The sequence below is a fragment of the Pinus tabuliformis genome, chromosome 2_1, assembly GCF_031772625.1.
Source record: "Pinus tabuliformis cultivar Carrire ecotype Pingquan chromosome 2_1, CPIR1, whole genome shotgun sequence".
NCBI lineage: Eukaryota > Viridiplantae > Streptophyta > Pinopsida > Pinales > Pinaceae > Pinus > Pinus tabuliformis.
This window is the reverse complement of record NC_142299.1, coordinates 302,219,725-302,237,378: the sequence shown is the minus strand read 5'-3', so window position 1 is coordinate 302,237,378 and position 17,654 is coordinate 302,219,725.

Here is a 17,654-nt window from a genome sequence, read left to right as displayed (position 1 = left end):
CCTCATAACTCATTGTACAGGCTTTTGGTCAGCCAAGCTTTTGATAAGGCTATCTTAGAGAGATCTTGGACAATATTGTAATGCGCCTTGCCTTCTCCACTACACAGAGCTAGTATATCTCTTTGGAGGAGCAAGCGGTTGTAGGCGTAACATTCTGCTATCGGGACTAGTGGTTGGACATGGATGTATTGTATGAATGGAACTTACACTTCTTAATATAACAAGAGCCAAAACGTTTCATGCATATGTCATATTGTATTCCAGCTATCTTGTTTACTCTAAATGGTATATGTATATGTTTGCTTATGCATGCATGTATGGACTATTGTGTATAAATATCTATGAATCTTACTGAAATGTGATGATTGGTTTAACCATCTCTTTGGATTATTAGCTAACTTGATTTCCAGTTTGTGATGCATCTTCGCTCATGTGTTCCCTTCCAAGCCGCATGCTATCATAGGTTTCCAAGGGGTGCACTCACCCAACTCTCTATGTGTTAGAACCATTCATGCACCTTCCTTGTCCCACTGGATCTTTCACACCCTTTCTACCAACAAGGACATCCTACTTGCCTCTGTGCGAAATCGCAGTCAAGACATTACCATATGATCCACTGTTGGGACTCCTATAGAAAACAGTCTGAGGTCTAATTGGGACTTCTTACCTGGGAGATCCCCTAAGATGTTGGCGGGTCCAGCACCATTAACAGACCACAAGGTCTCACAGTGCATAGCCTACAGGAGGAATAAACAATACATTTCCCGGACCACAAGGCCTCATGACACACAACCACACATTTCTTCCTACAGACTAGAAGAATATTGGTCCTTTGAATTACTTCAAATTTCCCATAGTTCAAAACTTTGTTCACTACCTGAAGAAATTTTCCTTCGCTCCACTATAGATGAACTTAGCCCTACAAGTGAGCTTGGCCTAGGGTTTCATTAGAATATCTATCACAATATAAATTAGTTTTTTTTATCATAGCTATAATTGCCTATGAATTAACCTCGCTAGGCTATGCAAAACATGGGTTGTACTAGGCCTTCTTATCTATCCAACATTACAAACTCGACCCTGTTTATTACAGATTGCAATACTCAACCATGTCACAATCCTTATCACAAAAAACTAGCCCATGATCCAATCCATAAAACGGTACGAACTTTGCCTCAGTCAAATATTAAAGAGAGAATATAAGGTGCCTCTAGGAACTCATATTTTGCAAAGGGGTAATACTTCTTTCTCTTCAATTTTCAATGCTTCCCCAACTCTAATATATGTGAAATATATGAAATATGTGAAATGGAAACTCGAACTTAGTATTCTATAAAATAGAAGCAAAGACCCTATGTTTTGTGGCTACATTAAAGTGGAGAAACCCCCCAAAGATCTTGACTCCCAAGGTGAACTTCTAGAGAGAGCGTTCAGGAAGTTCCCTAAGGAGTGGTCTTTCTGAATGCTCCATGCTAGGAATGATTTTTGGGAGTAAACTCCCTAGAGGGTAACTTTATTCCTATAAATTAAGGTATTGAAAATATGGTAGCCATGTTTGGTATTATCATCTTTAAAAGAAATTTAAATTTAAATTTTATTGTTGCACCCAAATTTATTTCAAGTTGGCCTCATAATGTTTTATGTCGGCTAGGCCCTAAGAGGCAATCATTCGACCCCGACTTGAAGGATATTTAAATGAGATCATATATCCTCATTTGGACACAAAATTTTTTGTCTCATACATCTATGATCCAATGAAATTACAAGAGGGGCTGGAATTCTAGGGAGATCTGAAATTTCAGGAAACTGGTTTTTGGCATCGTATTTGATCATAATCTTGGTTAATCTTTTCTCTATTATCTTTTTATGGTTTTTTATGTTATTTGATGAATCTGGAACTCTCTCTCTCTCTCTCTCTCTCTCTCTCTCATAAGGAAGCATTTTTGGGTTTTCCCCTTGTGGGTTTTCCTTTGGCCTCAGGCCTAATTTTTGTGTCTTTTCTCTCATGTTTTCTTAATGTTTCTACCGTGATTTATTACTGATCTTTCATACTTATGAATGAATTTTATTAATACTAATTTTGATAATGAAAAATTCTAAGACTAATAATTGTTATTTGTGTGAAATTTATTGTAAGCAACTGGAAGTTTTCATATATGATTCTTGGGGGAGAGAGGTAATTTTTTAGGGTGAAATTGGAAGGGTTTCAGATTAACTAATCCTACTGAAGCTCTTGAATCATATTGGGCCTATGTAATCATTTTCTTTCTAGATAGTCTTGAGAAATAGTTGAAGAGTTTGCAAATCATTTTGTTTCTTGAATCATGAGAATGCTTAAATGTTCAAGTTTAATTTTATGTTTTAGGAGTTTGTGCTTCGAATTACCATTCAAACTCTTAATGTTCTGAGTGATGAATTTCATTGATAATGGTTGGAGGAGGGCTGGAAGATGGCATCCATGTTGGTCACCAAGCTAGAACTAACTAGGAAGTCACCTAAGGCTTCTAGGAGCTGACCGTTGTTTTTTCTTTCTTTTTTTTGTTCTTTTGTATTATTTCCTTAGCCCTTAGGAGAATTTCCTTTTGTTCCATGAGAAACACTAAAGGGATGGATGAGTGGGGAGCCACCTGATTCTTGAGCTTTTCAATGTAGAGATTCTTGCTTTTTTATGTATGTTAGGGATATAAATTGTACTTGGTCATCCAATATGGTAGTTGAATCTTTATTCTTACATTCCTTTGCTATTTTTTCTAGGTTGATATCCTATAGTTCCATGGCTTCAATCTCCTCAGCGCCTAAATTGTCTAAGATGTTCTCATCCATTTCCAAGTCTTCCAGTTGTTTTTGCTCAACAGTTTGGTTGTTTTGTTCCTCTAAAATCGGATGAAAAGGGTAACTTGTTTCACCTAGTTCTTGTTTTTTGTAATGCTTTGTTTTTTGTGATGGTTCTTGATCTGATATTTGTTGGAGAACTATGAATTGATTAGGATTTTCACTTGTGTTGGAGGTTAGAACAACCATTCGTTTTTTTCTAGTTTTCCTTTTGTTCACCACTTTAGTGAACCATTGCAGGTCATGACATGTGGTTGTAGGATAATTTTTTGGGGTTTTATTTGTTGGGAAGTCATGGAAAAAATGCCCCTATTCTTGAAATTTATGGAAACAGGATGGTATATGTTCATAATCAATTTATTGTTCCCATATTTTCCTCATTTCTTAGCAGTATACTAGATGGAAGTGGCTATGAGAGGTCAAGGTAGGCCCAACCACTTGTATAAGAAGTATATTTTCCATTCTTGGTGGTGTTAGAAATCATTACAAATTTACCAATTTTATTCCAATACCTGCATGTCATGGTCCAAATATTCTTACAACAGGGAATATAACTTGATCCATAATTTCAATGAGGAGAAATCATTTTTCTCTGATTCAAATTTAGGATTTCATTGTTTCATGAAGAATCATGTTGAGTTCATGAAATATGACCCTCCCAGAAGATTCTATCATTGTCATCTAATTGTTGAAGATTTCTATAAAAAAACCCTTTGAAGCCTAGTTTTAGTTATAGGTCTCCTTTACCTAGTTTTTATAGATCCAAGTTATCGTAGTCCTTTCTGACGGCCACATCCTAGAAAACTTGCAAATAATGGCATTGTACTTCATGCACTCTATCTTTTCCCTTAATTTCTCTAAAGGAATTTTAGAGAGGGGTGTCGTTGTCAATTGTGGTAAGAAAGGATTTGCTCCATTGGTGGTGAGGCATGTATGCATTCTTTATGTTGAATCTGAGTCAGGGAATTTACTGTCAAAGGGTGATCATAGTGGGCCCACGTAGTTTTCTAAATGCCTTGTGTTTGTTTTTACTGGTGGATTTCTTTTAGCCTCTACAACATTCTAGAAGGAGGGGCCACCTCCTCACTTGCCATGGGAGTGCCATGATACAAAACATAGTTGAGTACAGAGGTTGCCAAAACCCTATAGATCTTCAAAGCCACCAAAAGTTGTTAAATGAAAAATAAAGTAATCTAATCAATTTATTATTATTATTATTTTAATATTTTCACTTTCTACTATGAGGGATATGTGGAATTTATTACATTCTTAATATGGAGATGGTATATAATATTTAAAAAACATTAATAACAATTTTGATTTTAATATGGGTCATAAATCAAATATTCTAATAAGCTTATTGAGTGAAATATTTTAACAATCATATATATATAGACAGAGAGAGAGAGAGATATCTTATTCCATTAATAGATTCCTTTTAATCCAAGGTATCACGAAAATGTGTTTAATATGGAGTTGATATGTAACATTTTAAAAAATATTAATATACAAAATAATTCAGTGTGTGTGCATGCTTGAGTGTGTGTGGAGCGAGAGAGAGAGAGAGAGAGATTATATTCTATGAATATGTGTCTTTTTCTTACAGAATATGAGGAGGCATGTATTAACATTTTACCGTGGAGAATGTGAATTATAAATAAAATACTTCAATGTCAAAAATGTATATATTATATAAAATGAGTGAAAATAGAAACTTTCTTATAATTAAAACATTTTATTAGTTTTTTGATCAAAGATAACATAGATCCATTTACTATAGTTTTACCAAGAGCCATAGTGAAAATAAATATTTATTCAAGTTTTCTATTATAAAAGAAGTTTGCATCTTGAGAGATTTGATCCCTCTTTATTTTTGGTAAATTTTGAATTAAGATGGATATATTTTCATATATAAATATATAATATTTTCAATTATTTATATGTGTGTGCATGTCTCTGTGTGTGTGTGTGAGAGAGAGAGAGAGAGAGAGAAGAAAATAGGGTTCCCCTATTTGTAAACACACTTTGTTATAGTACATTAGACCAACGCCATGGCTTATCAATGCCACATGCCCAAAAACTCAAAACTCATTTCATATTACATTTTTTTTTAATATTAATCAATTTAATTAAGAGGGTAGAAATGACACTCAACCTTCCATCTAGGAATGCTAAGAAGAATATTCTAAAATATTTCATAAAGGTTAAAACCATACCATTCACTTAATTACTATTATTAATTAAATTTAAATTTTGGAAACCTTATGCCAAAATAGACACATAATTAACTTTACAATAATGTATTTTTAAATGACGATAATAATTTAGAAATTTATAATTTTATAATTTTATAATTAGAAATGATTAGAAGATGATAATAAATTAAAAATTTATATTTTATAGATAGAATAATGTAAATAAATATTTTAATTTTAGATTAGCTTGTATTTTTGAAAATGGTTTTTTTTTGTTTGCCAAGGTATGTGAGTCTTGATATTAACTCTTAACCTTTGGCTTGAGAAATAGGGACCTAGGGGCATCTAAACCATCAAAATCAACACCTGGCCCACACCAACCCTTAACATAATTAGTTTTTTCTCATGAAGTTTCAAACCGGTTACCTTCACTTAACAAAATGTCTTTAGAGTACACCCACCAACATTTATTCTATGCACGTAGGCAGATTAGCTCATATTATAGAAAATATATATTCCTTTAAAATACAAACATTGAATATATATATATATATATATATATATATATTTGTGCATACTAGATTTTAAAATAAAAAGATTTTCACTAATTTTTATATATAGAATGTTATTATTAAAATAATTATTAAAAATAGATATCTAAAAAAGAACATATCTCTTTTATAGTTATTGTAAAAAATATTTCATAATATTATAAAAAATATTTATTGATGAATTACATTTTTTTTTAATATACGATAGTTTTGTTTAAATAGAGATATGTATATTTTATTTATATATATATTTTTAAATAACATATGTTAATTTTATATTAAAAAATAAATAAACATTTATAATTATAATAAACATGTAAGTGTGTTTTTTCTAATAAATCCATTCACTGACACAATTTATTTCAAAAAACTAAATCAATAATCTATAACTATTATTAATAAAATAATAAACAATTTATTCCAGAAACATAAATAAAATTAATTTATTTCCAAAAATATAAATCAATCAAATATAGCATTTATTAAAAGAACCATAATAATAAATACTTAAAATTATAAGAAAGGCAAATGTTAAATTGTGATATTCGCGAATATTCCATGTCACCGACTACGTTCACCGTTTGGGCTTACAATGGTAGAATCTCCCCCGTCAAACTTAATGTCTACGGTTTCTTTATAATATTTGCATTATATGTTTTTCAAAATAGATGTACATAGATAAAATTATGAGATTGGAAAACAACAAAAGTGTTAGTTAGACTTCTAGTTTGTTCAGTGATGTTATATGGGTGTGAATTGTGGGCTAGCAGCACTCCTGTTTCAAAATGGAAACAAATTGACAAAATCCAAAAACGCTTGATCATGAGCCAGTTCAAAATAGAAAGTTCCGTACATTATGAGATAATGTTGAGTGAAAGAGGAGAAACTCCCATTAAAGCTATTTCTATGGTGTGGCTCATAAGATATCTAAAAAGAATTGAGCAAATGGGAGTAGCTAGATGGCCTAATGTTATTTTCAATAAAAGCATGAGTGTAAGAAAGAAAACATAGATGAAACAAAACTACACATGGATGCAAAAATGGAATATCTATTTCAATCTCTATCCTACATATAGTAAGGAGCTAAAGAATTTTGTTATGGAGAAGTTTTGTAAACTGGTACGGGGAAAAGAATTGAGTACAAAGAAGTATTACATTGAGGAATTCAACCCTACTTGTCATCTACAACAAAAAGAGTTGACTAGAGCTAGTATTCACTGGGGGCAAAGGTTCTTATTGCTCAATTAAGAACCAACTCCCATCAACTTTGGTGTGAAACAAGATGGTAGAAAAGGCCTAAAGAAGATTGGCCTAAAGAAGCTCGGGAAGAACAAGCGTGTACGTCTAGATCTGGGGTAGTGGAATCAGAAAAACATTTCATTTTGGAATGGGTCTGGGGCAGTGGAATCGAAAAAACATTTCATTTTGGAATGTGATGCATTCAAAGACATCAGAGAAAATTATTGGAATATGTTAGCATCAGTTTCTTGGCATTGTCTTTTCAGCGAGGATTATTGGAAAGTTGGGCCAGCTCACCGTCAATTTGAATAAGAAAATGATTGAATTCCAAAAACTGAAAAGCAAGGAACTAATAGTCCCATAAACTATTTTTAATCTTGTGAACATTAAAATATCATTTCATTTCATAAAATAACCATCACAAAAAGCCCGCAAAAAAAATTACTAACTCAATCTCGCAGCTCTGGAAATCGTACAAAACACAAAAATAAAAGCACCAACGGGAAAAGGAAAATGAGGATACCTCACCACTCTGCTAGGTAAATTGACTCTCTCTTTACTCATGTTTCATTCGTTCTCGAGTGTATATTCATTGTATATATTATTAATCAATAACCAAATTTGTTATATTATTAACTAATATCAAAAAACCATCGTTTAAGGCAGAAAGTAAGGATTACGAACTGGATTCGAGAGCTCAACAGTTCTGGAAACCTTGGCTGCATTACAGAAGACAGAAACAAATATACCACTCTACAAATATACCTTTGTATGAAGAACTTGTTACTTTTGGTCCATAATCCATCAATGGAAAATACGTATCGTTTGAAGTGAACCTTGGTGAAAACACAATGCTTGCGTGCTAACTAGTGTCACCTACTCTAGTCGGTTGTTTTTGGGTTAACCCTTGTCATCTCAATCAAGTAGAGTAAGGTGAGGGGGAAAACCATAAAAAGCACGTCAAAAGTATATAATAAACTACTTCTTTGAAGGAACAACCTATTATGCTCTCAATAAGTCAGCATCCCTCTTCCGCCCCTGAAATGAATAAGTGTTATGCACAGTTATGAAAAAAATGAAAAATGAAAAGTGAAAAATGAAAAAATGAAAATGAATAAGGTGAAAAAGAGAAATGCTTCCTGCACATAGAGGTGATGCAAGTAACTTTGACAGGGTACTGACCAAGCTCGCTGGAAGTAGAGTGATGCTTTTGTTCATGCATGACTCCTCCGGGGTAATGTCCAGGCCTGCTGGCAGTGGAGCAACACCATATATGAAACTAAGACTCTAACGAATATACTACTTGTGCACCAATATGCCCCTCAACCACAGTCGAAACAACTGTGTTGCCTTGGCTTGGAATGTCTATCAATTGACCAAGAGCTTGGCTGATGCTACATCTTACAATCAATCTAGTGTGGAAACCAAGATGAAATGAAAAATGAACAATACTTCAAAGGTGTTAGACTTGATTTTCACGAACAAGGTCCATTCAGAGAGTTGGAGTTCTACCAGTGTGTCGCCAAGTGTTGTAGCAGCTACAACCACCCTCCAAAATTTTTCCTCAGCTTCATTTTGGAGCCTCCCTACCAACCTTTCACAATAGCATGTCTTGCTTTGTCAAGTACACAAGCTTCAGTGTTTTTCTTGTAGAATGACAACCTCCCCATCAAAACTTGTTGCATCCCCTTCACAAGGTGCTTCTATGAATGTGATCCAGCTACAGGCTAAGTATCTCCCTCAAGAAATCATGCAATTCTAGAGGGGAACCAACCTTCCCTCCAGAAATTGCGCAATTATTTCTGGCAGTCTGTTGGGCTCCATAAATTGTGCAAATCTTCCAGTCAAGCCTCACTAAGAAAATTGTTCAATTACTCCCAACAGGATGCTCAGCCCGGGAATTGTGAAATCCTAGGCAGCAGTCATCTGCTCTGCCCAAAAATTGTGCAAATCTTCTGGGCAGCCAACCCAACTCTCTCCTAGAAATGCACATTTTTTCCTCCTAGTTGAGCAGACTATTGCATGTGCAGCTAAGTTGACCAGTTTCACCCAGGACCAAGAAAAATTGACCTACATGCATGGGCTGCTCTTCCCAAAATAGAAAATGAAACATGCAAAAAGTATCCCTAGATTTTAGGGAGCCACTTTTAGCAACTGGAGGTTACATGCAAATATTGATTAGAATCTTTCCTCCAAGTGTCGCCTTTTCCTAGATTTGTGGCATGTGCATCATGAGCCTAAACTTATTTATTCTATGCTTCAGAGCTCACTCATTCACATCGTTCTTAGAGCTCTGACATCCCACAACACATCCAAGAGTCTTCGACACATCCAGCTCAGCTATTCATGGGTAAGTGGTCTTAACTTGTCTTTTGTAGCATTTTTGTCACTTTTTGTGTTTTCACTTGTGTGAGTGTTGTTTGCTTGACTTTTTTGAATGCTTTATATCGTTTACATGCATATTATCTTGTACTAGAACCATTTCAATTCTCGTTAGCATCTCACTATTGTTTCATGCATGAAACTGTTTTGCACGAATGGTCGTCGATTCAACGACTCAATTCACCGAAATGCATGTTGTTCCATTTTATGAATCTTTCATTCACTATTTGGATGCACGATCATTCACTCCTACTTACAATAAGTATTGTCATGCATTCACCTTCACATTTTCTTTCAGTTTCCCGTCGGCGGGTCTAGGCAGCCTTGGCTCGGACTCTGCCTCACCAAGACAACATTGCACAATCTGGAGAAGGAAGGTTCTATATTCCCCTCAGGAAATGTGCATTTCTACCCAGTTATTGTCCTCTAGTATCGCATTGCACAATTCTGAGGGACAGTGACTGCTAGCCCAGAAAATTGCGCAATGCAGTCACTGGGCCTGTAACCACTGCCGGTTGAAATTGCGCATTACGCAATTCCAGCATGCAGCAGGCCATCCTAGATTGCGCATTGCACAAATTTAGCGGCCAAAAAACCTCCCTCGACAACCCAGACTTCCTTTTGTGTAGTTCTGGAAACCAGTCAACTAGCCTCCCAGAAGAAATTGCACAATATTTGCCAGTCAATTACCAAGTATGTTGCATGTCGTCCCTCAAATTTTCTTTGGTTTTCGCTAACATATTTCTTGCCATGCATGTCACTTTGTCTCTATATATAGCAAGTGTTTATCTACATCTTATTAGTTCAAGATCAATGGCCTCAAGAGAGCAGGATCAAAGGATTCTAACGTAAGTGAAACTGGAGTATCCGCAAGTCTACCGATCTATTAAGATACCAAACTGATTGTAGAAAAGGACATCAAGCTAAAATGGAAAGAGGTCAATTATTCATTTGCAGGCACATTTGTGGAAGACATCAAAGATCACCAAGTATATGTGAACATCCACAAGTCTGGCTTGTATGGGATAGCATGCAGGTATCCCTTGCTCCCATGAGCAGGCATGATACATTGGATCATCTCGAACACTGATCCAGAGAAGATGACATTGAGCAGTGTTAGTGGGACGAATATTGCTACCTTCATTACACAGGATTATGATGAGATGTATCAGATGTCGGAACCCATTATCATCATGGAGACTCTCTTCAGCATACCCAACAATAATGCCAACTCTTGAGACATTTTGAAGAACTGGGTGAAGGAGCCGACTAGATTCAAGATGACACCCAAGCAGGTCTTTAAGACGAAGATACTATGGAAGGTGTATCAATACTTGGTCATCTTTTCATGTTGACTATATGGCCAAGAAAGGATGGAAACCTTCCCGTAGAGTTGGGTGATCGCGTTGGACCAACTGGCAAGAGAAGGCAAATCATGCAACTGGTCCAACATGTTGTCTCATTAGCTGAAGGAATATGTAACAAGGGCTCGAAAACTGCCTAAAGGTATGAAATCTATGCCTGACAAGAGTTATCGGGCTTGAAATAGGCATGGACATGGATGGAGACTATTGTGAACACTTATTGTAAGATGTTTTCCGAATGCAGCTTCAGAGGAGTTATCACGCGGATGTCTGATCAATTTGTCACCCCTGTTTACAAGATGATATTCAAACAGGATCCACCCTACGTGTCGAAGGCAACAATGGAAGCACTGATTAACATAGCTAATCAGCATACCTCACCGTCCGGCACCTTCATACAGATGTAGAGCATGGAGAAGCCTCCGAATGTTCTACCAAAGTTTGCCTTGGACAAACCCATCATGCAAGATGTATCATATCACATCTTGGCAAGATTGAAAGATAGGCTGCACTAGAAGAATAAGGAACCTTGGACCGCTCTTCCATTGGGAATCGTGTTATATGATATATGGAGTTTCAAGCATGTGGATGTCGAAGGAGAGTAGATGAAGAAGTATCCATTCAACCTCCGAAGTTACAATCCATATGACCTGCATTTTCTTGTGAAAGATCACTGCACGAGAGTACAGTTCAACTGGATCCACAGGGCATGTCATTGGGCAGAGGAGGATGCATGCAAATACTGTTATAACTCCTCCAGACTCAGTGAACCGGTTGACCTTGTTGTGGAATGGATAATGAAGCAGCATCCTGGAGAGCACCAGAATCAGTAGCAGCAGGAGAGGTGAACATACCAGTGCATGACAAGGGAAAGAGGAATATTTTTGACCGCATGGAGGAAGAGAAAAGCTACAAGTTCCAAGTAGATCCACTTGTACAGAAAGTAGCTTTGGCAATAGAGGTAAAGAGGTAATAGCGCAACAAGAGAAACGCACAAAGGTAGAGAGAGAAATGGTGAATGGAGGAAACAAAGAAGGAGTTGCATGAATTGAAGGAGAAACTCTAGAAGGAACAAGATCTGCATAGACATGACAAGGAAGCACAGCAGGAACAGGTACAACAGTGGTCGTAACTTGTGCAAAAAGATGAAGCTTCACCCATACAGGTAGTGAACTCATCAGAACAGCTGGCATTAGGCAGACAGGGTGAACCATTGTAGGAGCAAGACTTCGCTCAAGAGATAGAGCGAGCACTTGAATAGATTGATACAGATATGGAGCAGCAGGAGTTAGAGCAAGACATTAACCTCAAGCCTCACCACCAAGAGGTTGACCCACCAACTTCATTGCATCCAAAAGACAAGAAACTCCCAAGTGACCAAGGGGACACTGAGATCCTTGGAGACAATTCAGAAGGAGAGATGTAGAACATCTCATTCGACGAGTCTCAACATACAGTTGTGCAATCTCACAAAGTGTCGACTTCGGATGATCATACATCTCCTGCGCAGTTCGAGGAACGAGTGATCGTGTCTAATGTGCACAAACATCTAGCAACATTAGTTGATGCTACCAGAGCACATGCTGAAGCCACTAGCTTGAGTGTTCGATTTCTGATAGCTGAGAACGAGTGAATGGTGAAGGAGGTATAGACAACCAAGCAAGGAGGAGAATTGGTTACAACATCCACTCGAGCATAATTGAAGAAGGCAATACTAGATGAAGCTTTGTCCCTTGACATAGTCATGCAGGCATTGTATTCCAAGTTTGGTACCGTGCATAAGGCAGTCGTCCATCTCAACGAATGGCAGCAACAATGTGCTATAAGAGCACGTATCTTATCGAACCTGCATGCTGTTGTTGATTACATGCAAACATGGATGATGAGATACAAGGGAGCCCCACTTCACTTTCCTAATATGATGAAGCCCAGAGTAGTCAAGCTGAAGGCACGCATCTAGAGTCAGATTCAGAACTATGAAGAGATGTTGTAGCTCATCACTAGTCTACAGGCTTCCCATGAAAGTGTATTCAAGAGTATGGATGTTGTTGTGCGCACACATGTGATCCCATCTACTAGGACACTCACCCAGGCGAAGACAAAGGCACAGGTATAACTAGAGCTTGACTCATACTTTGACCAGTTGATGTGCATAGCCACCAGCCTAGACTTGTCCATTAGTGTAGACACCATGCACAAGTATGCTGTTGGTCGGACCACGCTGAAGACAATGATGCGCATGCTAGTAGACGAGTTGGACAAAGGAGCCCATGCAATGTACCCAGATGCTATGGAGGAAAGAGTCAGGTTCCAGAAAAATGTCACCTAGGAGTACACGGACACCATTGCAGACTACCGAGCTTGGCATTGGTTTGCTACTGTCAACCACCCCGAGGATGTTAAAGAGTTGGTCTTCCAACAATTTTCCAAGTCATAGTGATGTATTGCATGGCTTGCTCAAGCCATTTTGTCTCACATGGTACATGTACATTGTAATGTAATGTCATGTTAAGTGTAAGTTCAAGTGTCAATAGTTGGATGTAATAGTCATAGAGTAGATGAAGAGTCATGAGGGCATATGAACTGTCACAAAGGGGAATGTCAAGGACCACCCCACCCTTTTCTATAAATAGTCCCTCATAACTCATTGTACAGGCTTTTGGTTAGCCAAGCTTCTGATAAGACTATCTTAGAGAGAGCTTGGACAATATTGTAATGCACCTTGCCTTCTCCACTACACAGAGCTAGTATATCGCTTTGGAGGAGCAGGCGGTTGTAGATGTAACATTCCACTATCGGGACTAGTGGTTGGACATGGATGTATTGTATGACTAGAACTTACACTTCTTAATATAACAAGAGCCAACACATTTCATGCATATATCATATTGTATTCCAGCTATATTGTTTACTCTAAATGGTATATGTATATGTTTGCTTACGCATGCATGTATGGACTATTATGTATAAGTATGTACGAATCTTACTAAAATGTGTTGATTGGTTTAACCATCTCTTTGGATTGTTAGCTAACTTGCTTTCCAATTTGTGATGCATCTTCGCTCATGTGTTCCCTTCCAAGCCGCATGCTATCACAGGTTTCCAAGGGGCAAACTCACCCAACTCTCTATGTGTTAGAATCATTCATGCACCTTCCTTGTCTCGCTGGATCTGTCACACCCTTTCTACCAACGAGGACATCTTACTTTCCCTTGTGCGAAATCGCGGTCAAGGCATTACCATATGATCCACTGTTGGGACTCCTACACCAAACGATTTGAGGTCTAATTGGGACTTCTTACTGGGGAGATCCCCTGAGATGTTGGTGGGTCCAGCACTGTCAATAGACCACAAGGTCTCATATTGCATAGCCTACAGTAGGAATAAACAATACCTCTCCCGGACCACAAGGCCTCATGACACAGAACCACACATTTCTTCCTACAGACTAGAAGAATATTGGTCCTTTGAATTACTTCAAATTTCCCATAGTTCAAAATTTTGTTCACTACCTAAAGAAATTTTCCTTCTCTCCAATATAGATGAACTCAGCCCTACAAGTGAGCTTGGCCTAGTGTTTCATTAGAATATCTATCACAATAGAAATTAGTTTTCTTTTCATAGCTATGATTGCCTATGAATTAACCTCGCTAGGCTATGCAGAACTTGGGTTGTACTAGACCTTCTTATCTATCCAACATTACGAACTTGACCCTATTTATTACAGATTGTAATACTCAACCATGTCACAATCCTTATCACAAAAAACTAGCCCATAATCCAATCCATAAAACAGTACCAACTTTGCCTCAATCAAATATTAAAGAGAGAATATAAGGTGCCTCCAGGAACTCATATTTTACAAAGGGGTAATACTTATTTCTCTTTAATTTTCAATGCTTCCCCAACTCTAATATATGTGAAATATATGAAATATGTGAAATGGAAAATCGAACTTAGTATTCTATATAATAGAAGCAAAGACCCTATTTTTTGTGGCTACATTAAAGGGGAGAAATCCCCCAAAGATCTTGACTCCCAAAGTGAACTTCTAGAGTGGTCTTTCTGAATGATCCCTTCTAGGAATGATTTTTGGGAGTAAACTACCTAGAAGGTAACTTTATTCCTATAAATTAAGGTATTGAAAATATGGTAGCCATGTTTGGTATTATCATCTTTAAAAGAAATTGAAAATTTAAATTTATTGTTGCATCCAAATTTATTTCAAGTCGGCCTCATAATGTTTTATCTCGGCTAGGCCCTATGACGCAACCATTCAACACCCACTTGAAGGATATTTAAAAGAGCTCATATATCCTCACTTGGACACACAATTTTTTGTCTCATACATCTATGGTCCAATGAAATTAAAAGAGGGGCCGAAATTCTAGGGGGAGCTGAAATTTCAAGAAACTAGTTTTTGGCATCGTATTTGATCGTAATCTTGGTTAATCTTTTCTCTATTATCCTTTTATGGTTGTTTATGTTCTTTGATGAGTCTGGGACACACACACACACACTCTCTCTCTCTCTCTCATAAGGAAGCATTTTTTGGTTTTCCCCTTGTGGGTTTTTCCTTGGCCTCAAGCCTAATTTTTGTGTCTCTTCTCTCATGGTTTCTTAATGTTTTTACTATGATTTATTACTGATATTTCATACTTATGAATGAATTTTCTTAATACTAATTTTAATAATGAAAAATTCAAAGACTAATATTTGTTATTTGTGTGAAATTTATTGTAAGCACCTAGAAGTTTTCATATATGATTCTTGGGGGAGAGAGGTTATTTTTTAGGGTGAAATTAGAAGGGTTTCAGATTATAACTAATCCTACTGAGGCTCCTGAATCATATTGGGCCCATGTAATCATTGTTTTTCTAGATAGTCTTGAGAAATATTTGGAGAGTTTGTAGAGAATTTTGTTTCTTGAATCATGAGAATGCTTAGATGTTCAAGTTTGATTTTATGTTTTAGGAGTTTGTGCTTCGAATTACCATTCACCCTTAATGTTCTCAGTGATAAATTTCATTGAGAATGGTTAGAGGATGGTTGGAAGATGGCATCCATGTTGGTCACCAAGCTAGAACTGACTAGGAAGTCGCCTAAGGCTTCTAGGAGCTAACTGTTGTTTTTTCTTCCTTTTTTTGGTTCTTTTATATTATTTCCTCAGCCCTTAGGAGAATTTCATTTTGTTCCATGGGAAACACTAAAGGGATGGAGTGGGGAGCCACCTGATTCTTGAGCTTTTCAATGCAGAGATTCTTGCTTTTTTATGTATGTTAGGGCTATAAATTGTACTTGGTCATCCAATATGGTAGTTGAATCTTTCTTCTTACATTCCTTTGCTATTTTTTCTAGGTTGATATCCTATAGTTCCATGGCTTCAATCTCCTCAACGCCTAATTGGTCTAAGATGTTCTCATCCATTTCCAAGTCTTCCAGTTGTTTTTGCTCAATAGTTTGGTTGTGTTGTTCCTCTAAAATCGGATGAAAAGGGTAATTTGTTTCACCCAGTTCTCGTTTTTTGTAATGCTTTATTTCTTGTGATGTTTCTTGATCTGATATTTTTTGGAGAACTATGAATTGATTAGGATTTTCACTTGTATTGGAGGTTGGCACAACCATTCCTTTTTTTCCAGTTTTCCTTTTGTTCACCACTTTAGTGAACCGTTGCAGGTCATGAAATGCGGTTGTAGGATAATTTTTTGGGGTTTTATTTGTTGGGAAGTCATGGAAAAAACGGGATGGTATATGTTCATAATCAATTTATTTTTCCCATATTTTTCCTCATTGCTTAGCAATATACTGGCTAGAAGTGGCTATGAGAGGTCAAGGTAGGCCCAACCACTTGTATAAGAAGTATATTTTCCATTCTTGGTGGTGTTAGAAATCATTACAAATTTACCAATTTTATTCCAATACCTGCATGTCATGGTCCAAATATTTTTATTCCAATACCTGCATGTCATGGTCCAAATATTCTTACAACAGGGAATATAACCTGATCCATAATTTCAACGAGGAGAAATCATTTTTCTTTGATTCAAATTTAGGAGTCCATTGTTTCATGAAGAATCATGCTGAGTTCATGAAATATGACCCTCCCAGAAGATTCTATCACTACCATCTAATTGTTGAAGATTTCTATAAAAAAACCCTTTTAAGCCTAGTTTTAGTTATATGTCTCCTTTGAGTACCCATTTTTTATAGATCCAAGTTATCATAGTCCTTTCTGATGGCCACATCCTGGCAAACTTGCAAATAATGGAATTTTACTTCATGCACTCTATCTTTTCCCTTAATTTCTCTAAAGGAATTTTAGAGAGGGGTGTTATTGTCAATTGTAGTAAGAAAGGATTTTCTCCATTGGTGGCGGGGCATGTATGCATTCTTGATGTTGAATCTAAGAAGCTGGGGCATTTACCATCAAATGGTGATCATTGTGGGCCCACGTAGTTTTCTAAATGCCTTGCGTTTGTTTTTACTGGTGGGTTTTTTTTAGCCTCTACGACATTTTAGAAGGAGAGGCCACCTCCTCAACTACCATGGGAGTGCCATGATACAAAACATAGTTGAGTACAGAGGTTGTTGAAACCCTATAGATCTTCAAATCCACCAAAGTTGTTAAATGAAAAATAAAGTAATCTAATCAATTTATTATTATTATTATTTTATTATTTTCACTTTCCACTATGAGTGATATGATTTTGATTTTAATATGGGTCATAAATCAAATATTCTAATACGCTTGTTGAGTGAAATATTTTAACAATCATTCATATATATATATATATATTGAGAGAGAGAGAGAGAGAGAGAGAGAGATTCTTTTTAATCCAAGGTATCACTAAAATGTGTTTAATATGGAGTTGATATGTAACATTTTAAAAAATATTAATATACAAAAGAATTCAATGTGTGTGCATGCTTGAGTGTGTGTGGAGAGAGAGAGAGAGAGAGTGATTATATTCTATGAATATGTGTCTTCTGCTTCAGAATATGAGGAGGCATGTATTAACATTTTACTGTGGAGAATGTGAATTATAAATAAAATACTTGAATGTCAACAATGTATATATTATATAAAATGA